The sequence below is a fragment of the Symphalangus syndactylus genome, chromosome 7 (genome assembly GCF_028878055.3).
Source record: "Symphalangus syndactylus isolate Jambi chromosome 7, NHGRI_mSymSyn1-v2.1_pri, whole genome shotgun sequence".
In the NCBI taxonomy this organism is placed as follows: Eukaryota; Metazoa; Chordata; class Mammalia; order Primates; family Hylobatidae; genus Symphalangus; species Symphalangus syndactylus.
This window is the reverse complement of record NC_072429.2, coordinates 127,090,992-127,118,063: the sequence shown is the minus strand read 5'-3', so window position 1 is coordinate 127,118,063 and position 27,072 is coordinate 127,090,992. Positions and strand designations below refer to the sequence as shown.

Sequence of the window (27,072 nt, the reverse complement as noted above, 5' to 3'; positions counted from 1 at the left end):
GTTTCACCAAGCTACATAGATGGAAGGCTCTTATCCTTGAGTTTTCCTGAGTTGGGGTCAGCTCTTTCTGTCTACCATGAGTTTGCTTTGTTTTAGCTCAGGGATTATTGTTTTTTTCATTCTTTACACTCTTTGTCCCCTTTTCTCTCAATTCTATAAGATTTTCTCAACTATGTTCTCCCCAGCCGTGATACACCTTTAGGGAGCAACAATACTGCCCCTTTTTGCCTCTCGCATGAATTTAATTCCAGCCATTGATGCATATTCTTCTTACTTTATCCCATCACTATTCTCTGATATAAGCCATATTTTGCCTTTATTTCCCTCCAGATCTTGCCTTCAGACTTCTGCTTCCATTTCAGAGAGACCAAGACTTCATGCAGTTTCTGAACATGCTGCACAGTTGTCTAAAATGATCATCTAGATTTTATGGAAAATCATTTTCAAGATTGCTCTGCCTTCCTGAAGTTATTCCCTTCCCACTCACCCCTCAACACACATAACCTTTTTTTTTTTTTTTTTTTTCTTTGCATCATTTTTCACCGGCCTCTTGGTGTTGTTGTTGCTGATAATATTGTTTGTTTTGCTCATCCTCGGACAGGACAAGGTCAATTTGTCAGTATTTATTAATGCCAAGAAGAGTGATTTGCACTGTGCATTGCCCTCTTGGTCAAATTCTCATCTCAAATCCATGATTCGCATTCAGAATCCAGTCTAGCTCTTACTCAATAACCAGCTTTCACCTGTGATGCTCTTGCCTTGACTATGGTACCCCTTCCTCAGCCCTCAGCTCAGCTCCTGGTACTTAGAGATAATACAAGATGGGACCAGCCCAGCTTCTGGTACTTAGAGATAATGCAAGATGGGACCAGCCCAATGCCCGGCATGCAGAGCTAGTCCCAGTGTCCCAAGTCTTTACGTCTTGGCAGCTGTCTCCAGAGATTTGTCATGATTTCTTGCCGCCCTGTGGTCACTTTAATTGTCGCGATTCCTGCCCAGCAATTTGCTGTGATTTGCAGAATCTGGCTGGTTTGGGGGAAATGGGAAAAAGGGAGCTGAGGAAAGATAAATAATAATGTTTAAGAGACCAGCACCTCAGGAAGGGAAATAAGTGATTGCTTCATTTCCAGTTGATGCAAAGCTTAGGGCTGAGTCTAGGTTCAGGGAGTGGGCAAAAGCAAAGCCTCTTCTTGCTTTCTCAGGGGAATTTTTCTCACCAAGGAAAATAAGAGTATGTGCATTCTGGAGCCAAGGTAGATCTTTCTCAATCCAGATCCATCTACCCTGTCATTACCAAGAATTGTTCCAGATTCTATCATTAGGCTGTACTGTTGGTCTTCATTTTCTTTCTCACCCACAGTTTTAACGGTTTTAATAAGAGAAACTGTGGGGTTCAGCTTTGGAAGGCCCCAGCCAGCTGCCATTTTGAACCAAAAGTCAGTGGGCAGCTTACTTTAAACTTTTCCAATTTCCAAGCAGCTATTATCTCAAAAAGTCAGAAAGAAGACATCCAAACATCTAAACCCCATGGTGGCCTATCCCTCTCTCTTCTACTCAGTCTGGTAGAAAACTTGTTCATAAAGCAAGAGAAAAAGATGACAAAGTATTATTATTATTATTATTTCAATTTTAGTAAATCTTCTTCACAGAATCTTTCAAACTGCCAGTTTAGTTTTCACTCAACACCTCAGCCTCTGCAGATTGTCCCACCAGCAGGCTCTCCACTACTCTACAGATTACCTAAGGCCAAATCTGTGAAGTCCCATTTCTCAGGGACAGCCATGCAGCTTCCAGAGTCAGCCTTTGTCCTTCTCACTGGGAGGCCAGGGTGCTCTTTGCTGTGCAGGGTGGCTGAACTGGAGCCCTGTACTTATAATCTTGGAAAGAAGGTTACCTCAAACCTTCTGACCTTTACTTGTCAGTTTTAGACTTCCTTCTCACCTTTCATCCCCTTCAAATATAATTATCCTGCCCATCTCCCAGACCTCCACCCAGTTTAGGGGCTGAATTTCATTGAGTCTACACCAGGCAAGAAGACACAAAATGCAAACGAAGAGAAAGACTGATTTGAAAAGAAACTAACATGATTAGGGTATATTCATGTTAAGAACAGCATGACAGTTAAGATCAAAGTCTCAGGACTCCCCAGGTTCAAACCCCAGCTCTGCCACTTAGCACCTGTATAAATTTGAGCAAGTTATTTGACTTCTCTGTGCTTTATTTCCTCATCTGTAGAATAGGACAATAAGAGTCTCCACCTTATAGAGTTGTGTGAAGATTAAGTTAATATCTTCAAAGTGCTTTCAGAAATAAATGTCCAAGATCTGTTAGCTATTAACATCACCTACTACATGGAACGTTCTTTCGGGCATATTATTATAGGCATTTCGTCTACTTACTTTTCTTCTCTCCAGGAGTATTTCCTCCACATAAGACGAATAATAGGAAACAAAGTCAGAGTCTTGTTACTAGATGCACAAGCACATCACTATCACCACTCCTCCCAAACGAGAGCAGAATTACTCAGCTAAGCTTGGTAGCTCAGCATAGGGAGTGTATAACCAAGCCTGAGGTCTGAAGTGAAGACAACACCGTGCTCTAGAATGGTGAGTTCTCTGTGGCAGTTGCTGAGCCCACTCATCCATCCCTTTACCTAGACAAGAATGCCCAACTGCCTCTCCCACATAGGGACAGACTGAGAAATAGAGGTGATGTGACCAGCTGCTAGATGGAGACCTGGTCTGCTTACACATGGTGGCAAGATGTGAGAAAGAGAGTTCACCCTGAATGGGCCACACTCTAACAACCATTGCCTTCCTTGAGGGCAAACTGGAAGCATATCCTCGAATAAACATGCTTTCCCCTCCCCAGTAATTTCTCCATAGCCTCCCCATAGCTCTGCCAAATAGACGTGCTTACCCACACATTCAAGTTGAGCATACTGAGGTTCTGAGATTCAGGGGTAGAACCAAGATGACAATCAGGTGGTTCCCAGCCAACGTCCATGCTGTTTTCACCATACCCCACAGAAGGGATGTGTGCATGCAAAGGTGAGAACTTATCAAGTCTTTTCATTCAGTTGCTGAGCCAATTGCAGAAAAAGAATTCATGAAGAACCTGGAAATCTTATTGAGCTTAAGTCAGAGTCTTCTTAGGGTGTCTATCAGAGTAGGTCCTTCAGGTCTCCTTTGCCTAAGTACATTCCTCTCTCATTCTCTACTAGTGCATTAAATCAAATCTGTTCAAATACCCAAATGCAATACTCAAGCAAGGTTTTCTCAGATCTCAGTGGGCCTCATGTTTCCCAAATGTAAAAGGGAGTAGACCTTGTAGGATGTTGAGGGGACTACAACCAATGTACAGGGTTTTGGACATACATTGAATGCTCACTTGTGAAATGATATATATTAAGTAATGTAGTCTTCCTGATATTTCCCGATGTTTCTAGACTCTCTCTCATCTTCTCTCATTCTGGCATTTAGACATAGCAGCATCGGGTGATTCAGAGAAGAGTAATAGTAACAGAAGAGTAAAGGCCTTTGAATCTTCAAAAGTTTAAATATTGGTTCCAGACATAGAGAATATATAATAGGTCACAAATAAGCTGTTTCCTGTCTCCCAAAATTAAATGAAGATTCCATAAGATGAGATAATGGAATAAAGAAAATCCTTGGAAACGAGCCCTATGTCTTGTCACCTGAGTGCCAGGTAAAGATGGGGGTGGGGTTGAAGAATGACAGACTCCCCATAAAGCTGGGGCTTCTACAACAGAGGGTACCTGATATGGTTTGACTGTGTCCCCACCAAATCTCATCTTGAATTGTAATTCCCATAATTCTCACATGTCATGGGAGGGACCAGGTGGAGATCATTGAATCATGGGGGTGGTTTTCCCCATCGTGTTCTCCTGATAGTGAGTTAGTTCTCATGAGATCTCATGGTTTTATAAGGGGCTTCCCCCTTCACTGGACCCCCTCCCGTGAAAAGGTGTCTTCTGCCATGATTGTAATTTTCCTGAGGCCTCCCAGCCATGCGGAACTGTGAGTCGATTAAACCACTTTTCTTTGTAAATTACCCAGTCTCTGGTATTTCTTCATAGGAGCATGAGAATGGACTAATACAGAGCCTGTACCTTCTTTGCCAGATAGGACCTGAGAAAGTGGCGAGTTCTCAGGTACTCAGCATGGTGTGTGCAAGCCAAATACGTATTTACTATGCAGCCAAAGCAGCTAAAAGCCAGTGGACCTGAAAGAGCCCTGCGAAGTGAAGAAGGGGCATGAAGGAGACACTCATCTGGGCCAAAAAGAAGAGGCCACATAAGAACAGGCATGGCTTAACTGATGCCACCAAAGAGAAATGATGGTCCAGAACAGATTCCTTTATTCCCTTCTCTCAAAATTTCAACAACAGGTGATGCCCCCACCTTTAAACAAAAAACCTGGACACATCACCTAGGTACAGAGAAGGGATCTCAAATTAACTGAGATCAAATTTCTAGCACCAGGGAGCAGAGGCTTGCTATACTTGCTATAGATATTAAGGTCTAGTATAAAAGAGAAAGGAAGTCACATATATTTTATAAATGTTGTAGCCTGAGTTTTATACCCGTTGCACTGCTGTTTTAGAATCTGTAGAATCTAGTTCAAGAAGACCCATAATTTAATGCAAATAATGGATAAAACTGAAAGAAAAAAATAGGATCATAGCTTCTTCCTCCCCTGATACTTACTAAAATAAACACAAATTGGAGCCAGGTGCAGTGGCTCACGCCTGTAATTCCAGCACTTTGGGAGGCCAAGGCGGGTGGATCACCTGAGGTCAGGAGTTTGAAAACAGTCTAGCCAACATGATGAAACCCAGTCTCTACTAAAAATACAAAAAGTAGCCAGGAGTGGTGGTGTGCGTCTGTAATCTCAGCATACTTGGGAGGCTGAGGCATGAGAACTGCTTGAATCCATGAAATGGAGGTTATGGTGAGCCGAGATTGCACCACTGCACTGCAGCCTGGATGACAGAGCAAGACTCCATCTAAAAATAAATAAATAAATAAGTAAATAAATAAATAAATACACACAAATTAGAAAAGAACAACAAGCCAAAAATTCACCAGGAACTGTTTAATAGGAAAAGACACTACAACTTTATCCAACAAACTTCAAAAACAGCAAATAAGAAAAGAAACAAGATTCTGGTCCACCAGAAACTAAAACCATGCTCAATTTCTCAAAGATACAGTTAGGAAAAGAACATGTAGGAACAGTGAACACGCACAAATAGACAGCAAAGGAAAAGGCCAAGAATGAACATTTGAGGCAAGAAGTCCCACATAACATTCGTCTATTCATCCATCCATTCATTCAGCAAATAATTCAGTGCCTACTCTATGTCAAGGACCATTCCAGGCACTTGAAGATAACAGGGAACAAAGCAGAGAAAAGCTGCTGTCCTATATTTTCATGGTGGTTGAGGGAAGAAGGAAACGATTTTAAAAAAAACGAAAGACAGTAAAAGATAAAATGCTTCTGATGATGTTAAGTGCCTTAAAGAAAAATAACAGAGATGGGCCAGGTGCGGTAGCTCACTCCTGTAATCCCAACACTTTGGGAGACCAAGGTGGGTGGATCATGAGGTCAGGAGTTCGAGACCAGCCTGGCTAACATGGTGAAACCCTGTCTCTACTAAAAATATAAAATGTTAGCCAGGAATGGTGGCAGGTGCCTGTAATCCCAGCTACTCAAGAGGCTGAGGCAGGAGAATTGCTTGAACTCAGGAGGCAGAAGTTGCAGTGAGCCAAGACCAAGCCACTGTACTCCAGCCTGGGCAACAGAGAGAGACTCCATCTCAAAAAAAAAAAAAAAAAAAAAAGAAAAAGAAAAGAAAAAGAAAGAAAAAAAGAAAAATAACGGAGATGGGGGACGGAGGGTGCCACGTCATCTGCTATATACAACAATATATATGAAAGTATATTTAATAGTATAAATGAGCAAAGACCTCATTGATATCCTAACATCTAAGCCTAGACCTGAGGGATTTGAGGAAGGAAGCCATGTGGTTATCTGGGGGAAGAGTATTCTAGGCAGGGGAACTACACTGCAAAAAACCTGTGGACAGTGTGGGCCTGGCAGATTTGAGGCTCAACAAGAAAGCCAGCGTGACTGGGGTCAAACGAGCCAAGGGATAGGAGAGTGTTGCCAGTGGCCATCACACAGAAGCCTAGGAAGCATTGAAGGGCTTTGGCTTGAGGAGGATTTTGAGCAGGAGAGTGTCGTGATACAACAAACATTTTTAGAAAATACAGTACTAGTGAAGCACGTTAGACTTTGGCAGAAAGAACGAGGGCCATCAGAACCCAGCGTGTTGCAGTGCGCTGTGCTGAGATGGTGAATGAAGGGGAGATACAGCTGGTAGTGGGCCCTGACACAGCACACTTTGTGGATTCTTAAATGAAACCAGTGTGGGGTCAACCAGCAACTAGAGCTGAGCTCTCACCCCACACTCTGTATCCTCAGAGTCTGGAATAATGTTCAGAAAGAAACAGCCAGCCCATAAATTTAACTAGAAATGATAAGACAAGACCACCTTATTAAAGATAAGGCAACAAAAGAACAATCATACGTCCTCCACCTTGAATCAGGGCAAAGAGATGATCTGGGCAGAGCTCACCAAGCTAAGCCTGAGAAAGAAAAGGGGGAAATGGCATTTCAACTATGCAAACATTCTAGAGCACAGAAGAGAAAGGTAACACAATCTGCAAAAGAACAATAAAAAACTCAGTATGGAATCATTTATACAAGACTGAAAAACAAGATGATGAAGCAATATGCTGTGACGAAAAGGAAGATTACCAAGTTAAGGAAACAAGGAAGGGCCAAAGCAACATCTTTACAGATTAAATAAATAAATGTAAACCAGCAAAGAACTGACTAGGCTCGACTAAAAATTCAAACAATAGCATACAAAAAAGGCTTTAGGAATCACAGTGAATACAAAGGTAAAAGATAAAGCAAATAAATCGATCTGAGATGGTGATAAATAAAGACTCCGAAGTTGGCCCACATAAAGTTCACTTATATTTCTCAAGTACAGCACCCAACAAAAGAAGAATATTCAGACGTGTACCTTCATGTCTGAAGGTTTTTCTGATGTTAGAAAACTATTATACTAAATCTGCAAATCATAAGAAAATGAATAAATTGGAAGAAAAACAACGTAATTTAAATAGAGATACTCAATGTATCCTGATCAATATTAACCATAGAGAATGCTTTCATCCAGGAAAAAAAAAAAACAAAAAAACAAGGGAGTGGAGGAATCAAGCTGGTCTCTGACTTCTTCACACAAATGTCTTTCCAAAAAAAATCAGAGTAAAATCTACATAGTCAAATAAAGGAAAGTGTAACCCAAGAATATTAAAACTGAACATATTCTCAAGCATGAAAGAATCCAGGGAATATATGGGCCATGTTGTAAAATATACTGGAAGACTAAATACAATCACAAGATAAATTTATTTACTTTTTTTAAACAAGCACATCTCTAGAGTGAAGAAGTTATGTTCAAGAGAACTAGTGGTTAGGACTAAATCCATTAAATAGTGTAGACAACACAACAGCAAAAATGTTGTTTGCAGAACAGAATATGTTATCAATCATTTAAATTGAAAATTATAAAAGAAACAAAAATCAGGAAGTGAAAGAAAATGGGAGGAGACATTAAGAGTGGGAATCACTTGATTTTTCGTAGTAGGAAGAGAATTCATGCCACATGAAAAGCTGAAATATGCATGTTAAAAGTAAATAACATGGCACTAACCTACCTGGCTTCAGCATGTTTTTTACCTAAGCTTAGAAGAATATTTGAGGAAATAGTATCACTGGCAATGAAAGAAACATGATCTAAATTTCAGCAATTCCTTGAGTTTAACTTCAGTTTTTCTCCGGTTGCATTCGACTGAAGTTAAGTAAATGCTTTATTTCACTAAATATGGCCAGTATGATATTTAATTAACTAGCTGTTTACCTAAATAGCTTCCAATTCTTGCATTTTTTTGACACACACTGATATCTGGAATGCTTTCCACCAAAAGTTAAGAGTGGCTATTTACTTCTTGATGGTGGAATTTTGGGGTGATTTGTTGCTTTCTTTGTACTTTTAGAAATATTTTAAAATTAGTTTATTATGAGCATGTATCATCTAATAAAATAAAGTTTTATGTTTATTTTATTTTATATATATTTTTTGAGACAGAGTCTTGCCCCATCACCCAGGCTAGAGTACAGTGGCACCATCTTAGCTCACTGTAGCCTCCACCTCCAGGGTTCAAGTGATTCTGCTGTCTCAGCCTCCAGAGTAGCTGGGATTACAGGTGTGCACCACCATGCCCTGCTAATTTTTGTATTATTAGTAGAGACGGGGTGTCATCATGTTGGCCATGCTGGTCTTGAACTCCTGACCTCAGGTGATCTGCCCGCCTCAGCCTCACAAAATGTTGGGATTACAGGCATGAGCCACCACGCCTAGCCAAAATAACATGTTTATAAACTACAATGAGATACCACTTCACATGCATTTCTGTCTTCCTGAATTTGACTACTCTATGAATTTGAAGTGCTCTAGGTGCCTCATATAAGCGGAATCATATAGTACTGTATGTGTCTTTTGGTGACTGGCTTATTTCACTCAGCATAATGACCTCAAGGTTCATCCTTGTTGTACCATATATCAGAATTCTACTGATGACTATTTTTTGAAAAAACAAAATGACTGCTATTTTTCAAAAAAAAAAAAAAAGAAAGAAAAACAAGTATTGGAAAGGATGTGCAGAAAATGGAACCCCTGTGCACCGATGAGGGGAATGTAAAATGGTATAGCCATTGTGAAAAACAGCATGGCAGTCAGTCCCTCAGAAAATTTAAAAATAGAATTATGCTATGATCCAGTATCTCCGCTTCTGGGCATCTATCTCAAAGAATTGAAGGCAAGGTCTCACGGAGATATGTGTACACCCATGTTCATAGCAGCATTATTTACAACAGGTAAAAGAGGGTAGCAACTTAGTGTTTATCAGTGTAAATAGATGTATAAACAGTAAGTGGTATATACATACAATGAAATATTATTTAGCCTTAAAAAAGCAAACAGTTCAGATATATAGTACAACATGGATAAACCTTGAGGTCATTATGCTGAGTGAAATAAGCCAGTCATGAAAAGACACATACAATACTATATGATTCTGCTTATATGAGGCACCTAAAGAACTTCAAATTTATAGAGTAGTGAAATTCGGGAAGACAAAAAGCAGAATGATGGTTTCCAGGGGCTGAGAGAAGAGGAGAAGGAGGAGTTATTGTTTAACAGATGCAATTTCAGTTTTGCAAGATGAAAGAGGTTCTGGAGATGGATGGTGTCACAGTTTCACAATGGAAATATGCTTAATAACAGGGAACTGTGCACTTAAAAATGGTTAAGATGGTTTTATGGTTAACAGTTTTAGGTTATGTGTATTATACCATGATAAAAAAAGTTTTATTAAAAAAGTAAACAAATAATAAATAATTTTAAACATGCACGATTAATATTAATGTAATAATAAATCACTACTAGATGGTGCCCTAAAACTGAAATTATTATTCACTAGTAGTTGATTTATTGAAGGCCTTATATAAAGGTGCCATTTATTTTAAACATCACAACTTCATGAGCGTGTTCTCATTTTAAAGACGAGAAAACTAAGGCTCAGATATGTTAAGTGACAATTACAGCATTCGCACACTTCCAAGTTCTGAGAGAGAGTGGAAATTCATGTTTTTAATTCCAAGTCTATTCATCCATTCATCAGTTTTGTACTGAGGCCCCACTCTGTCCCACACATTATGTTTGTTCCACCATGACATAATTTCTAGACTTCTTCCTGATGACTAACTTTGACTAAGAATTTCCTCTTTAGTTGGTTAAAGGAAAGTATATGGCAATATTTCATACTGATTTAGAGACTCTAATTCACAAACTATCTCAAAATGGTGCATCTATTTAGTATTCCTTTCATCTTCACTTTGAAGATGAAACAGTCACTGATTTTACATATACTCTGCATATTTATTTCATTTGAAAAATACTGTATAATGAAATTGGAACCATGATGTTTGTTTATAACTGGTTCAACTCTACATGTAGACTGTGCACTTTCTATATGCGGTTCTATTTTACAATTGTAAAGTTTTTTTTTTTAAAAGAAGACTTAAACACAAGCATAACATCAGTTTGTTTCACTCAATAAATTCAATTTTGATGTGTGATAGATAGTAAAACATAGATGACCCAAATATTTATATAAATGTGTCTAGGATTATATATTATTTACCTATTGCTATTTGTCAAATTACCCCCAACATTAGTGGCTTACACAACAAACATATATTCCCTGACAGACTCTGGGTCCGGAATCCAGGCTTCACTTAGCGGAGCCCCTCAGGCTCACTCTCTTTCACCTTTCACAGAGCTGAACTCCATGTGTTGACTGCGGTGGTCACTATAAAGCTCTACTGGGGAGAATCTGCTTCCACAGTCACCGACGTGGGTCTTGGCAGGTCTCAGGTATTTCCTGGCAGTTGATCAGAGACATCTGTTCCGTGCCACATAGATTTCTGATCACAGTAAAAGTTTGCTTCTCCCACAGTGGGGTATCTCAGAGAAAGAGAAACCCAAGATGGAAGAAGAGTCTTTGTATAACCTAATGTCAGATGTTACTTCCAATCACTTCTGCCTTATTCTGTTCATTAGAAGTGAGTCACTAAATCCAGCCCACACTCAAAGGGAGAGGATTACACACAAGTGTATAGGGCAGGAGGTGGGGGTCATTGAGAGCCATCATAGAAGCTGGTTGCCAAGAATACAAAAGCCACTTACCAAAATGTTAGCAATGATTGCCTCTAAATACTGGATCAGAATTATGCTTGGTTTTTATATTTTTGTTGCTTCTCTGTTTTTCTAAATTGTTCACAGTGCAGAGGCAGAAGTGGTCTGTATTTAAATTCTGCATCTGTCATTCATCATCTGGATAACACATAAGACAAAGCTGTCAGTCTTACCAAGCCTTTGTTTCCCCAGTGCCAACCTCTTATACTTGTAAATAGCAACATGATCTGTATGTAAAAGACTTACACAGTAGCACATTACAAGAGCTTATTATCCAAGCATGATGGCTCACACCTGTAATCCCAGTACTTTGGGAGGCCAAGATGGGAGGATCACTTGAGGTCAGGAGTTTGAGACTGGCCTGGGCAACTTAGTGAGCACTTGTCTCTACAAAAAGTTTTTAAAAAAATTAGCCAGGGACTGTGATGCACTCCTATAGTCCCAGCTACTCAGGAGGCTGAGGCAGGGGGATCGCTTGAGTCCAGGAGTTGGAGATTACAGTAAGGCGTGATTGTGCCACTGCCCTCCAGCCTGAGTGAAAAAGTGAGACCCTGTCTCTAAAATTAGTGCTTATTACTGGTCAATATCTAATTTTTAATATATTGAAAATTAGATGGTATGGTTTTATCCCCACTTATATTTTCATTAGAAGGGAAAAGATAGAAACAGATAAAACACAGGAAAAATAAGAGCAAATAGTATAAAAGCAAGTGCTAAAGTATGTAGGTGAGACAATAAATGAAGATATTAGAAATAAAGAGAAAATAGAAGATGAGGAGATTGTGGGAAGGGATACATTTCAGAGGAGGCAGGGCAGACTTTGAACAGGTCAGACGGCAGGATTAGAGGGTTTGAAATTCTAATGAGCTTCTTGTTAACTGAGGGCCTCATCCATGCCAGAGTATAAGAGTATAGTGCTGAACAAGGCCGAATATCTGCCTTCAAGAAACTCATAGTCTAAGAGACAAAGATATAAATGAAAAGAATCTTTCAAAATATTTGGTGACTTCAGAGCTAGAGATTAGCATTTGATCAATAGCTAATTATTAAGCACCTATTATGTGCAGATATTACAGTGGACACTCGAAACCACAGCCCTCAAAGAGCTCATAATATAGTGCAGAAGATGGATAATTAAACAGGCTATTTTATGCTAATATATTTGGCAATGTAATAAATGCTAAAGTGAGAAGAGAGATGAGATGAGATGGAAGAGCAGAGGAGGGCAGAGGACTGCACAAGGAAGGCTTTCTGAGGCAGGTTATATCTAATCAAGCTGAGATTATGTTAGCCAAGCCAAGAGTTAGGGGAAGGAAGTTTTAGCTGAAGGATACCCCAAGCACAGGGTTCTATGATGCACAGAGAAGATAGCATAACTGAGAGACAACAGGCAAGAGGATTTAGACAGGTGAATAAAGGCCGGAATCTAGAGTGTTCAAAACTCCAAACAGGAAAGGGTGCATATTCAGAATCTGCAGTGAGCAATGACATGGTGAATGCTCTATTTAAGGACGGCCACACAGAGAACATGTGGATAAGTGGTGAGCTCAGCACCTGGAGGGGAGGGGACCATGACATCAGAGGTTGAGTTCACCTGGGGTCGTCCTCCCAGGGTGATTTCCTGAAATGCCAATGGCGTCTGCGCTGGAAATTCACTGCAGCTCATTCTAAGCTCTGCAGAACCATGTGATGCTTGTTGATAGACAGAGTGTCTCAGAGAATGACAGAGAAGAAAAAGCTCTCAAAACAAATCAAAACACACCAAGACTCAAATGGGGTCCTCACAGACAGTTTCTTCAATAAGATGGTGCCAGCAAAGGCAGAGCCTGACACAGGTTGGGAGAAGTTTTAGTTGCCACCTTAGTGGGAAAACCATCTGATTTTACTCCTTGAGAGCGCTGTGACTTTGGCCAAATCCCTTAATCCTTTTGACCCAAGTTTCACATCTCTAAAATAAGGATAATTAACCTCTACTTTACAGGACTGTTGCAGGGATAAAAGGAGATTATCACTATGACAGACACAAACCACTACCTCACTGTGAGCGAATTTTACTATTATTATGAGACAAAAAGTTAATGTTAATTGCTTGTTAATGCTTGAATTCTGGAGTTCAAGCTTGGGTTCAAATCTCAGTTCTTTCGATTGCTAGCTGTATAATCTTAGACACGTTGCTTAACTTCCCTGAGTCTCTTATTCTTTATCTATAAATGGAGGAAATAATAGTAACTACTTCATAGGAGTTTTATGAGCCATAAATTCTTAATTTATGTAAAATGTTAAAACAGTGCAGGCATACAGAAAACTCTCAATAAACATCAGCCATTATTATTATTATTAACAGTAGTGGTTGTAATAATAGCACCAGTACTAATAGTAGTAGTAGCGTTTCTGGGCTCTACTGATCCTGATTTTTATACAACGCATATGTGAGTGGAAAATCACATATTGATGCAATTCAGATTGTTTAGCACCTCAAAATATTTTCATATATTTTGTGCTCTTCAAACCCAATTGCAGGCAGGGTTGCAGCATTATTCTGAGATTAAGTGTAAGGACAAACTTGGTGAAGTCACAAGAATTTCTTATGATCTCACAACCAGAAAAGGCTGTGCAAAGAGTCGAACCCAACTTTCCTGATGCTAAATTCAGTGTCCTTTCTCATCCTTTCTCTCTGTGCTGGGTATGGCATGCTTTAAAAATAATAATTTTGAGACATCTCACCAGGAATTTTCTTTAGATTGAGCTAAAATCAGACTGTATGGGATCAGTGAGTGTTACTGTTCTTCTAAAAAGTATTTGTCTTTTCCAGTCTTGTCTCAGCCTTTTCCTCCAAGAAGAAATTTTCAGTTAACTATTAGCTTATGTTGCAAACATTTGTTCTTATATGCACTCATTCATTCTTGTAGGTGATTAAGGATGATGGGTATATAAATATACAAGTACATAAATGACAAGTCAAACCATGTACATATGGTAATTTAATTTTGAGAGGAGTACCATGTTTATGCATTTCTATCAGCCTGCCTACTTTTGATGAATGTGCAATTTTTTACCGACCATTCTATCTTTGCCAATATTTAAGTAAATATCCTAAGTGTAGCACTAGAGAAAAGCATCTATGCCATCCAGATAATTTTCAGCTGGGAAACATGAGCAATGTTTTGTTTTTTTTTTTTTCTAGATTCTAAGTACATGGATGTTCCGTACTTCACTAACGCTGTATGTTTCACAGGTGTCTGTGCTTTGGAATGTGCCACTGGGTGAAGTAACATTGATCCTAGATAGCAGTATAAGTTTTAAGATAAAGTTTAGTCATTTGACTAAATATGGCCAAGAATATTTTGGAAACTATCACAGATTATAGAATTTTATAGTTACAGAAATATAGAGAAGAGATACCAAATCCAGCTAAGTAAGATTAACCATAGATAAAAGAAGAGAAAGAGCATTCTAGAAAGGAAGAACTGGGTAGAAAAGTAGGATGATTTCATTCAGGAATCTACAGGAAGATTGGTGTTGCTGAAAACAAAAATGGCAGAGATGAGACCAAGGTGGGCCAAGGGGAGGTACAGGGTCTTGGATGCCACGCTGAGGGATGTGAACTTTATCTTGAGGTCATGGAAAGGTGTTAAGCACAGTGTGGCATAGCCAGGTTTGGTTTGGGACAGGGGAGTTGGAGGATGGTGCCTCATTTCCACAGCAGGCTGGAACTCCCAGCGTTCTCTGCTCTTTTTTCACTATTGAGGATGGTCCGAAGCTTTCCAAGAACGACCTTCCTCCTCTACAGCAAGAGGGCATGGAGAGTGATTGAAGGCCATCCAGAACACTGTGACTCATAAGCATTCGAAGTTAAAATCATCTCTGACAATCAGCAAAGTCAAAATGTCATTAGGTTTCACAGGGCTCAGTGCTGAGAGATGGGAGCCCTTCAGATATAATGTGAAAACAGAATTGAGACTCTAGGTGGCCAGGTACTCTCTTAGATTTTTGCACCCCTCAGAGTGTTGGATAGAGCTGAGCTGTTGTACAGCTGTGGGTTTTGCAAACCTGAGCTTATGAGTTCCTTTCCTAAAACTGTCTCCTTGCCATACCACACAATGCAATTTCGCCCCTCTACGAAACTTGGGGGGTCACAGGGTTTGAAGTAAAACTGAAAGTTCCAAAAGAACCACAAGAGACTTCTGCTATCATGTCCTCCCCAAACTTCTCCTGTCAAAGTATGCCCTCTTCTTTTACTGCATGTGTACTTCCCAGATGTAGGGCTGACTCAGAGTCCAGATGTTATAGTAAAAGAACACTCAGCTCAGAATACATGCATTTGGTTTGTATTCTTGTTCTGTAGCTTTCTGACCATCTGACCTGTAAATCCATTTAACACAACTTTCCCATCTGCAAAACAGAAGGTTAACTAAATGATGTCTAAGGGAGTTTTGAGTTCTCTAACATTCTGTGACTGCAAGAACTTCCTGTCCTTGATGCTGAAAAGGCATAAAAGGAAACAAGCCACAATCCCACAATTATAATATAGCCATGATATTGATAATAAGCAGATACCCAAACAACGTAGTAGGAAAGTGCCTAGTGACATGGAAAATTCTACAAACAAGTACATTATGATCTCATTTTTTGCACAGTAAATATATACATAGAAAACACAACCAAAAAAGAGTCTCATGGTCCTCTCGGGCCATAAGATTTTCTTTTTTGGGTTTATATTTATTTTCTCTCTCTTTCTTTTTCAAAGAAGGTACATTATTTTCCCAGTAATCAAGTACATTTTATTTGTAATATGACAAGGGTCATTATTCTCTGAAGTGTTGTGGATCTCATGGATCTATTGATTATTTTTATGGAGAAACAATGAAAATTTTGCAAATGATGTGACTTTGAATCTGAAACACAATAGCTAAATGGGAGTAAGTTTTGTCTTAGAAACCCCTTCATCCACTAATTTTCCCATCCTTTTCTCCTGAATACTTCTTACGATTTCTTATGAGTAGCACTGACTTTTCCTACTAAAGCATGTATACCACTTGAAGGCAAAAAGCAATTCTCCTGGTTCCCCTGTATCCTCTCTAAAAATAACAAGCATTTGGTCCTGAGAATATACAGAATAAATAAACTTGCACTTACGATGTTGGTTTTTCTGAAGGCAGTGATGTTGTTTAACAACTAACTCTGTGGATAGTTGTGCGAAAATCCTCTGTCCCTGGTTTCTCAGTGGTGTGTGACCCAATCTCCCAAAGCCAAGTCCATGAGTTCATTTCCTACATCCCTCAGTTTTATTGTTTTCCTTGTGGCTTGAAGCAAAATCCCAACAAAGTGTGCAGTCATTGCACTGGGGAAACTAAGTAGAGACAGACGGATAAACTAGAAAAGCACAAGAGAGTTCAATTGTGAATGAATGGTTCTGTACAGAAGCAAGGACTCACTGGGCTAGGACGGAGAGATGGAAGAAGCAGAGGGAGGAGAAAGGAAGGGAAAAACCTCTACCTCTTGGACTTGGGCCAAAATAATGTGAAATTAATCTTGGGAAAGCCAGTGGTGGAATAGTTGTCAGCTGCATTGCATTTCTTAAATACCGTATATCTAATGGGTCTTGAGAGCTTGTTTGGAGGTTCTAGCAGGGGAGCACAGCTAATCATACATCCTTGACCAAAGACCAGTCCTCCTCTGTCAGGGAATGGTCGTCTTCTTCGACCGAGTGTGCAGCTTTGGGAGGAATGCCCTTGGAGCTGTGAGCAAGGAAGGGACACCCGCTTAGCCAGCCAGATCAGCCAAATCAATGCTGGAGATCAATGGGGTGACAGATGTCGCAGTCAGATCGCCCTCACATCCAATACCATGTATCTACATGTCAACAGCTCCCATATGTTACATCTTCTGCCCAGCCCGATCTCCCAAGTCCCAGACTAGTATAGTCAACTCACTACTTGATAGGTCCACTTGGATACTTAATGAACTTCTCAAACTTAACATGCCCTCAACTGAACTCCTGATGGTCCTGTCTTAAAACTGTGTAACAAGCAGCTCCCCCATCTCAGAGGACAGGACTCTCATCCTTCCTGTGCTCAGGCCAAAGTAGGAATAGGAGTTATCTGTGCTGTCATTCTTTCTCTCATATCCCACATTCAATTTGTCAGGAAGCACTGTTGGCTCTATCTTCAGAAAAATATCAGAATCCAACTGCTCCTCACCAACCACACCACTGCTCTTCTGGCTCAAGGCATCACCATCTTTTGCCTGTATTACTGCAAAAACTACCTGATGTTCTCCTTCCTTCCTTAACACCCTAGAGTCTATTCTAAGCACAGCATCCAGAATGAATCTCTTAAAACATACATTATTTTATGCCACTCCCCTGCTCAAAATGTCACACTGGGTTCCCTTTTCACTCAGAATAAAAGACAAAGGAGGGTTTTTTTGTTTTTTTTTTTTTTTGTTTTGCTTTAGTTGTTGTTGTTTGTAGACAATGGCCTACAAGACCCCCGTGATCCAGCTCCCAGCTCCCATTACTTCCGTTACCTTATCTCACTCATTCATTTCTTGCCACACACTTCTTCTTGCCCCTCCTCTAGACAATTATCCACTCATATTCATGGTGGCTTATATACACTTTATCTAACTGTTAAATAATATGAATAGCTAATATTTTGAATCCCATGTGCATAGCGCTTTGCAGTTTACAAATTACCTATGTATATAATATTTCACTTAATCTTCACAATAATATTGTGAACTATTACTTGTCACATTTTATAGATAATAAATCTAAGCTCAGAGAGGCTGAACAACTTGTCCAGAGTCATATAGTTAGTAATTGGTGCACTTGCATTCAAATATAGGTCCGTTAGACCCTAAAAGGAAAAGGGGGGGGATTAATATTCATTGATTTGTGCTGGGGTAAGATCCTTTACTTGACAATCTCATTTAATTTCCCTTAGTCTATCATTTTCTCACCTTCCATTATGTCCTACTCCATTACACAAAGTGTCCATAGTAGATGCTTACAAAATGTTGATAAGCATCATCATCATGATTATAAGTTCTAATTATAAATTGAGTCAGATTCTCAGTTATCATAGATTATATATCTATAATCTATATCACAGATTATATATCATAGATTATATATGTCACATATTATATAAATTCTAATTATAAATTATAGAGTCAGATTCTCAGTTATCATAGATCCTGTTCTTTTTACTTCATCATTCATGAACTAAAGAAAGAGACTTATGACCAACAAGGTGGGAGAATTGAATTCAGTGTGCAATAATTGTCTATGTCTCTTTTTCTTCTTTCTAAAAATCACTGTCTATTTCTCCTCACTGTCTGCTCTATGGCCATTCCTAAGGGAACACTTGGTTCCTTGAGTTCCTTTCTAACTTTATTCCCATGTAGCAATACAGTTATTTAATTTGCCAACTGTATGTTTCCAAGTGCCCCCAGCATTGTCTTTTGTAGATGTCATGTGGTCTAACTCATCATCATTCCCTAAATTGTTCATCTATATTCTCAGGTATAACTATTTTTCTCCTTTCTCAGAACATGTTCAGAGCTTGGTCAGTTATTTAGCCAATAAATATTTCTTTAGCCTTTAATATAGATGAATCCCTGATTTAGGAATTGGAAATTGACAAAGAGATAGGATATTTTATCTTTGTGGTACAGCAAAGGATAAAGATAAGAACCAAGATAATTTTAATCTCTTCCTAGGACGTAAGTGTCTGAGCTGGAAAGTACCTAAGAGATCAATTATTCTCCATTTTATAGATATTGAAACTGAGTCCCAGATTTTTTAGGGCAGTTTCCAGTTTTTTGTACCAATTATTTTTATCCCAACAGATTTTAAATGTTAAAGACTATACTCACTAAAAAGAAGAAAATACTATTTTTAAGCAATTTCAGTCTTTCCTAGTTTTTTTTTAAATTGAAGCTGTCAATTGGGGCTTCTAATTAGCATGAGGTAGAGTTGCTACTTAAATTGATTTCATTCCATCAAAATTAGAAAAACCTCCAGCCTGGCCAACATGGTGAAACCCTGTCTCTACTAAAAATACAAAAATTAGCTGGGCTTGGGGGCAGGCACCTGTAATCCCACCTACTTAGGAGGCAGAGGCAGGAGAATCACTTGAACCTGGGAGGTGGAGATTGTGGTGAGTGGAGATGGCGCTTCAGCCTGGGTGACAGAGTGAGACTCCGTCTCAAAAAAAAAAAAAAAGAAGAATGAAAAGAAAAGAAAAAGTTGATGTTTTGGCTGAGCCTTTGTACTACTAGAAAGACTAAACATAATTTTTTCATTATGTTTTTCACAATTTTTTGTGAACCCCTGGGGATTCAGAGAGCACAATTCAGGCAAACTTGCTAAGATGAGACAATAATAACAACCACGTCAAGAGTCAAACGATGAGTCCTGTATTCTCCCCATAGTCCTTCGTGTTTCATGCATGCAGCCACCATTTCTTGGGCCCCAGCTGTGTTTTGGCCGGTCTTCTATGTACTATGATACAAAGAGCTGCAGATGCTCCCAGAAGATAAGGGAAGAGAAAATTGTGCACATGTGAACAGCAGTCATTCACAGAAGTAAGGCCAAGTGAAAAAATAGTGAGCAGACAGATGAAAGAGGTAGGAAAGGATCTAGTTCTAAAAGAATTTATATAGCATCATCCCACAGAGTTTGAACCTTATTTCATAAGCAGTGAGAGGTCATTGAGGATACCGAATTAGGGAAATGGCGTTATCACTTTATGTTTTTCGAAGGCTGTCGCGTGGAGTATATATTAGCTTAGGGGAAGAGATCAGAACCAAGGAGATCAAGTCAAAGAGTATTACAGTAATCTAAGCAAGGATATATGAGCGCCAAAACAGTGGGAAGAGAGGGGTAAATAGGAATGGATGTGAGAAGCATTTAGAACATTAGAGAGGACTAGAGGAGCAGGAAGTAAGAATTTAAAAGTGCTGTAAGTGTTCTGTCAATTTAGCAGTCACTTCCAGCCTGCTTTTTGAGGTCATTAAGTGCCATGTCCCATGCGACCCTCTCCAAGCAAGCATCAGCTTAGTTACCAGAGATAGACACCTAACCCCAAATGGGCCAGATTTTCTTTCCTGGAAATCTTAAATAAAGGCATAAAGACTTAATTGTCCATATCCTGGAAAATCCTGGATATTAACATTGGAGCTTTGGAGACTCAGCTAAAGACCATGCTGGGGCATGAATAAGCAGCAGAAAGCAGTCTCTAAGGTAGATACCAGAGAAAATTGATACAGAGAAGACAAATGAAGAACCACATCATCCAGGAGAGGAAGCAAGGAAGAGGGGATAGGAAAAAGATAAGGGAGAGAGACGGAGACCTTGGTAAGGGATTGTACTCACGAAATTGTAAGAAAACAAATTGAGAATCATTATACCAGAGAAACAGGACTTGCACATCTGACCTGGAGAAGGTATTTGAAAAAAATGCTGTATTCCACTTTACGGTGATTTCAGGAGACAGAAAAGACCCTGGCAAAGAAAGTCTTAGGAAGGAAGCATCATGTCCCTGCTGTCATGAGTTCAAATGTGGCACAAGGACATTGTGATAATTAAGTGTTCTAGAAATGTGACAAATCAGAGTGTTTGCCTGTGTTTAAGAAAGGAAGGCTTCTGAGGAGCAGTAAGGTAATTATAGCCATTATATTTACATATTTGTTTAGCACCAATAAATTGCTATGCCACATTTTGGGGTTTGGGGTTTTTCAAAAGAATGCTGGTGGTAAAGGGGTAATAAAAGAACTCATTGAAAAGAAATGTAAATGCGTACGTGCTGGCCATTGTGCCAGGTGGGCACAAAAACATAGAGACTGAAGATGATCCCTACCATAGGGAAGCTTACCTCCAGGGAACACGATAGTACAGTGTTAAGTATTAGAGTGGAAGTTTTAACAGGAAACTCTAAGAACCAGCATGAGGGGGATATGGATAACTATTTTCTAGGAGGAAACATTTGAGTATTACAGAATAAGCAGAAATTCACTGGACAATTAAGGGTGGAAGAGGGAGGGTGCTATCAAGAAATTATCACACTTTTCCTCCCAGTAGTATTTCATACATGTAGGTACTGATTCAAAAACAAAACCTTAAGTCTCTTGAAAGTAGGTTCTAATTTTGTTTTTATTGATAAGCTGATATTTTTCTTGTTGGGTCCTAGCCAATCTTAATATATTTGGTCTTACTCCATGATGGTGAATCACATGAGCTTAGGAGTCCAACAGACTGGACCTCAGGTCCAAATTCAGACATTTCCTAGCTGTGTGGCCTTGAGCAAGCTACTTCATAATTTCATAACTCTGTGCCTCAATGTTCTAAAACAGGGGCTATCCTGGTATTTACTTCATTGGATGTTTTTGATAATTATACTACTTCCAGTAATACAAAAAATATTTGAATCATCTTACTTAAGAAAAAACTTACTCTTTATGTCCCATTCTCCAGTAACATTATCTCAAAGTCATAAATATACTGGTATATGTAGTTCGTTAATGTACCAGCTTTTTAAAAGAATATTACAAGAAATTAAGAAAAAATATTTACCCACTATGTTTACTCAAACTAAACATTAGTCCCCTCACACTCTTCCAAAGCTCCCTTCTGTTTTTTGATGCCCCCAGACTGAGATATTGAAAATTGCTAAAATTCTAGTATACATTTAATATACATTTAATTACATGTTCTGCTTCTTTTCACCTAACATTATTTACAAACTTTTTTATTTGTTATATTTTTCATAATTATTGCTCAAAATTTTTAGAACGAAGGTGTTATCATTAATTTAAGTTGCCCCTATTGTTAGATATTTGAATCATTTACAATTTTGCACTATTAAAAATAATATTACATTGCCTTCATTTATTCCATAAATAATTTTTGAGCATATATTAAGTGCAAGACATGATTCTTCAATGTTGGGGTAGGAAATTGATTCAGGTAGAAATTCTGCTTGCAAGTTTTCAGTCTAGTAGAGTATAGCTAGATCAGTAGGTAAATATTTGCAATAAGAGGAGTTGCATGGGTGCTGTAAGAAATGTCCAGTCACACTTTGGGAGCAAGTGGTTTTATTTGGCTATAATTCATGGTTAGTGAAACAAAACACGGAGAGATTAAATTGGAATAGTAAGGGTAGATCATGGAAGGTCTCGAGCTCTAAGTTACAGAGTCTGGGCTATTTCCTGTGAATGATGGGTTACTATCAATTGAGGCACCATGAACTAATGGCTAAACAAGCATGGGTTCAATGATAAAGGTTTGTTAAATAATTCATGACATGTACAAGTAATGGAATACCATAAGACCATTAAAATAAGTGGTAAAAGAATAACCAACGACTTGAAAACTATTTAGAACATTATCTACATAGAAAAGTCAGGTCATAAAACAATATATACAGTATGACTCCAAGTTTGTATCAGAAACGAAAAATAGAAAAAAGCTGGAAAGATATACACAGCAATGTCCTTGTGGTTATTTCTGAATACAGAAATTATGACTGATTTTCATTTTTTCCTTTGTACTTTATGTTACTTTTTTCGTTTTAAAGTTGGGCACTTAATAGAGCTCTAACTGTTTAGCATTTGGATTGTCTCCAGTTTCCATTATTGGTGGAAATACTTTGATGAAAATATACAGAAATATTTGTGTGTGTCTCCGTCAATTTATGTAAGTGAAATTTTGGGATCAAGAGGTATGCCCACAGGATATGTATACTTCGTGTACTTTTAAATACCTTGGTATTTAAATTTTTAAATTTTAAAAAAAGGCACTGTTTCTAGAGCCAGACTACCTATGCTTGAATGTAAACTCCACCATTTCCCAGAATGTGACCCCGAACAAGTTACATTAGTTTTCTGTGCCTCACTTTAGAATGTGAGGATATTAAAACATCTTCCTTATGGGGTTATTGTAAAGGTTAGATGCATTGTTTCCTGTGGCTTACAACAGTGCCCAACACAGGGTAAGCACCTAATCAGTGTAAAACATTATAATTTTTTGTTTGTTTGTTTGTTTTGTTTTTGCCGGACGTGGTGGCTCACACCTGTAATCCCAACACTTTGTTTGGGGGGCTGAGGCGGGTGGATTACTTGAGATCAGGAGTTCAAGACCAGCCTGGCCAACATGGTGAAACCCTGCCTTTACTAAAAATACAAAAAATTAGCCAGGCGTGGCGGTGCAGGCCTGTAATCCCAGCTACTCAGGAGGCTGAGACAGGAGAATCTACTGAACCTGAGAGGCAGAGGTTGCAGTGAGCCGAGATTGCACCACTGCACTCCAGCCCGGGTGACAGAGCAAGACTCTGTCTCAAAACCAAACAAACAAACAAAACCAGCCAACAAACAAAATTATAAAATAATTATGAATTTTTATTACTGATAATATAACAAAAATAATTTCATTTTGTTTTTATCTGAAGCATTTTTTCTTGTCATTTAATGTTTTCCGTTAAGACAGTGTTTCACACCCTCCAAGTAATTTATTCTTACAATTTCTATCACCACTTTAGAAAATGTTCTTTACTGGGTTTGAATCCATGACCATTAAAAAAATAGAAAATGTTCTTTAAGAATAATTCCCAAGTTATGGGATATGAGCCATTATCTTTTGCTCTTGATATGAAAAAGTATATAGTTTTTAAGCTATCCAATCACTAGTCACAATATATTTTGGCACGCAAGCTAGTTAGGATGTAGCTCTACAGTGTCAAAATCAATTCTGAAAGAACACAGAGATCCCTACAGGATTTCAAGCTTCACTTTTCAAGGGAACATTACGGTTTGAACAAGCATTTGTTCCCTATATTTCCCTCTGGAGCCTCTCTGAGACAGATGAAAGAGGGAAAGGAATCTTTTTTATAAAGTAGAAGGTGCACCCGCCAGAAGCAATTACAGATGCGCAAAGGAAGCATCCTTTAAAATTTTGGGTTTTGTAGAACATAATCCTATCACAAAAAATATTCTGTTAAACAAAGCCTTACTTGCAAGATGAGGCTGCATTAGAATTCAGACATATTCTGTATGCCAGCAAAAGAAGTACGTCCTTTCCAGACTCCTTTGTGCTTCCTCTGCACATGTCTGTAACTGATACAATACCCATGGCTCAGAGGAAGGAACTGAGGACTGAAATTCAGGACACTTGGATTTCAGACTTGCTTGCTACTAATTACTTGGGTGACCTTGTACTAGTAGTTACAAGGCAACTTTTCTGAGCTTGTTTTTTGTGGTAGAAATGAGTTATAGAAACACAGCTGATGTCCAAGTTTTCTTGTGGTCCAAACATTCTACTATGTTTCTCCTGATTTTATTGTTTCCTTCTAGACTTGGGTCAGAGTTAAGAATGCAGTAGGCAGTCATTAAATATTACAACAGGATTCCCCTTAGCACTTGGAAAGAAGGTGAAAATTCATGTGCTAATATTTTCTCCCTTGACACACAACCCATATTTTTAAGGTACCTATTAGGTGTTGGACACTGTTATGTGATGGGGACACATAATAAGCAAAACAGAAACCGTCTTTGTTCTTTGAAGCTGAGAGGAACATCAGATAATTAAACGAGTGATGACTATTAAGTTTGACAGATGCGGTGACCTCAGGGATAGCCAGCTTTGAGGTGCTGTGATTTTAAAGCTGGACCAACCACTGGAAGATGCTAATTGTACTGATGCGTCAGCTCCTTTAGATAACCCTCCCTGGCCCTTTCCAACGTCCTTAGCTCAGGCTGGATGAGGTGTTTCCCGTCTGGGCTCCCACAGCATCCAGTGCCTACTTTCATCTGGTCCCTTAATACATTGAACAGAAAGTGTCTGGACATATGTATTCACTCCATTAGATGCACAGTTCTCAAGAAAACGGGTTATTTCCATTATTTCTTTTTGCCTCCACCCAACCCCCCTATTTTAAGACATAGGACAGTTCCTGATGCCTTGTTGGGGCCCAGAAAACGTTTGTTGACTAGATATACCAGGTGGTAGAAGTCTAATCGGAGTCCAGTCAGCCCAGGAGTCAAGGACCAGCTCTAGGCAACTAAATACTGTCTTGCACAGAAAACGTCGATATAAAAGTAATTATCTGGTTACCTTCATTCTCATTCAGATTTATCTTGTACTGCTCAAATATTTCCTCTTTTACCAAGCCACAGAAAGCATTGAGCCCTAAAGAAGAAATGATGTTGGAAAAGCTCTTTGACCTCTGTGCAAGAAGGTGAGTACACACACACACACACACACGATAACTTTATATTCCTCTGAATTTTTCTTTTTCTTTTTCTTTTTTTTTTTTGAGATGAGTCTCATTCTGTCTCCCAGGCTAGAGTGCAGTGGCAAGATCTTCGCTCACTGCAACCTCCACTGTCTGGGTTCAAGCGATTCTTCTGCCTCAGCCTCCTGAGTAGCTGGGACTGCAGGCACGCGCCACCACGCCAGGCTACTTTTTTGTATTTTTAGTAGAGACAGGGTTTCACCATATTGGCCAGGCTGCTCTTGAACTCCTGACCTCGTGATCTCCCCTCCTCAGCCTCCCAAAGTGTTGGGATTACAGCCTGACTTTTTCTTTTCAATTCAATGAATTCTTGTCAGCAGTTGACCCTGATCTCCCATTTCAGGGAACATGCTTTTAATAAACTCAGTAGAAAGTCAAAATAGACAAAATTGTTCTAATACAACTCTAAGACATTGGCGCTGTCTTGCTGGTGGCCTGAAGGTATACCAGCAGCATCCTGATCAAGCTCTGGGTTCTTACCACTGCCAAGCAACCTCTTTTCCAATTTGAATCAGGAAAGAAGCTTTCTGAGTCTGTGGGGAGCAGGGAATCTGCAGGTTAGTTGTCAGCCAACACCTTTGGTTCCTCCATTGTCTGACCCTGACCCATTAGTCTATCTTTTCTTTCTTCAGCTACCACTTGCTCTTGCCAAGCTGAGGCTGTCTGTTCTCTGAAAGCCCAGCTTATCTTCCACCTCTTTGCCTTTGCACAGACTGAACTCTGGCATCAAAACTCTCCCACCCTCTCTGCATATTCAAATATTTCTTATTTTCAAGGTTAAAGTCACAGGGGAAATGCTCCAAAATGTCTTTTCTGATTATTCCAGCTTCATATAGTTTCTCCCTCCTCTGAGCTTTCTATGGAGCCTTCTGTTTGTACGTATTCTTATTAGTTCCTGCTTGGTGTTTTGGGAGTTCATGGACTGCTCTCATCTTCCCTGCTAGCTGCAAGTTCACTGAGGGCTAATTCATTGCTACATTCCCACACCCAGGACAGACAGGATGCTCAGGACATTTGAGGCGGATGCAGGGATGGGTTCTTCCACCCACTCTTGCACTTCTCATTCTTCAAAATAATGGACACATCTGCTATTTGAAAGGAGTGAGGGGGATTTGAGAAGCCTAGTTGCTAGAGAACTTCCTCAGGTTGGATCCTTTGTTCTATCTAGGCTTCACCCAAGCTAGGCTGATCTTGGGTGGAAAGCACTCAATTCCAAGGGGAAAGCATGGGCAAAGGCACGGAGATGTGAGCCTGCTGTGACTTTTGGAAACCATAGAGTGACTTGAATTCAGAGTCCACAGTGAGAGAAGACATGTAACTGGAAATACAGGAACAGCCTCAGATGGTAGAGACACTTGCATGCTGTTTCACAAGATGGGACTTTATCCCATGGCCATTGAGGGTCCCCCAAGAAGGTAAGCAGAGGAGGCAACAGTGTGTCTCTGAAAAATGACCCTGGCTGCTTTGTGAACAAAGACGGACAGGAAGTGGGGGTCAGGGAGATCAGTTAAGGGAAAGTTTGTTAGACTCCTTGAATGTACCATCTCTTTTGGTTTACCCTGGGTGGGAGAAGGAGGAGTAGTAAATTTAGATGGCATGCAAGCACTTTTTTTTTGCAATTAAAAAAATCTCTGAGAAACAAATGGGCTAACTGTACCCAAAAGCCTTCCAAATATCCAGGCAACACACAAATATAAGCTACACATTCCTTCAGGCTAAGGGAAAAATGAAGCTTCAAATTAAGTACTGTTCCTAGGCACATCCTACCTGTTCATTTTCTTCACACAGTGATTGACACCTGTTTTTAGCTGAAACGTGCATTCTTCCCCAGAAAGTGAGGAGGAGGGCACAGAGCTTGCTG

General features: G+C 39.4%; 1 protein-coding gene across 1 annotated transcript in view; it reads right to left on the bottom strand.

Annotated features, from left to right (window-relative positions):
• The window catches only part of LOC129486815 (uncharacterized), a 225,527-nt gene that overhangs the window by 23,982 nt on the left and 174,473 nt on the right, over positions 1 to 27,072 (bottom strand). The window contains exon 16 of the mRNA XM_063642973.1: positions 4,730 to 5,028. The gene's annotated coding sequence lies outside the window, so the exon portion shown is untranslated. The remainder of the gene's footprint in view (positions 1 to 4,729; positions 5,029 to 27,072) is intronic.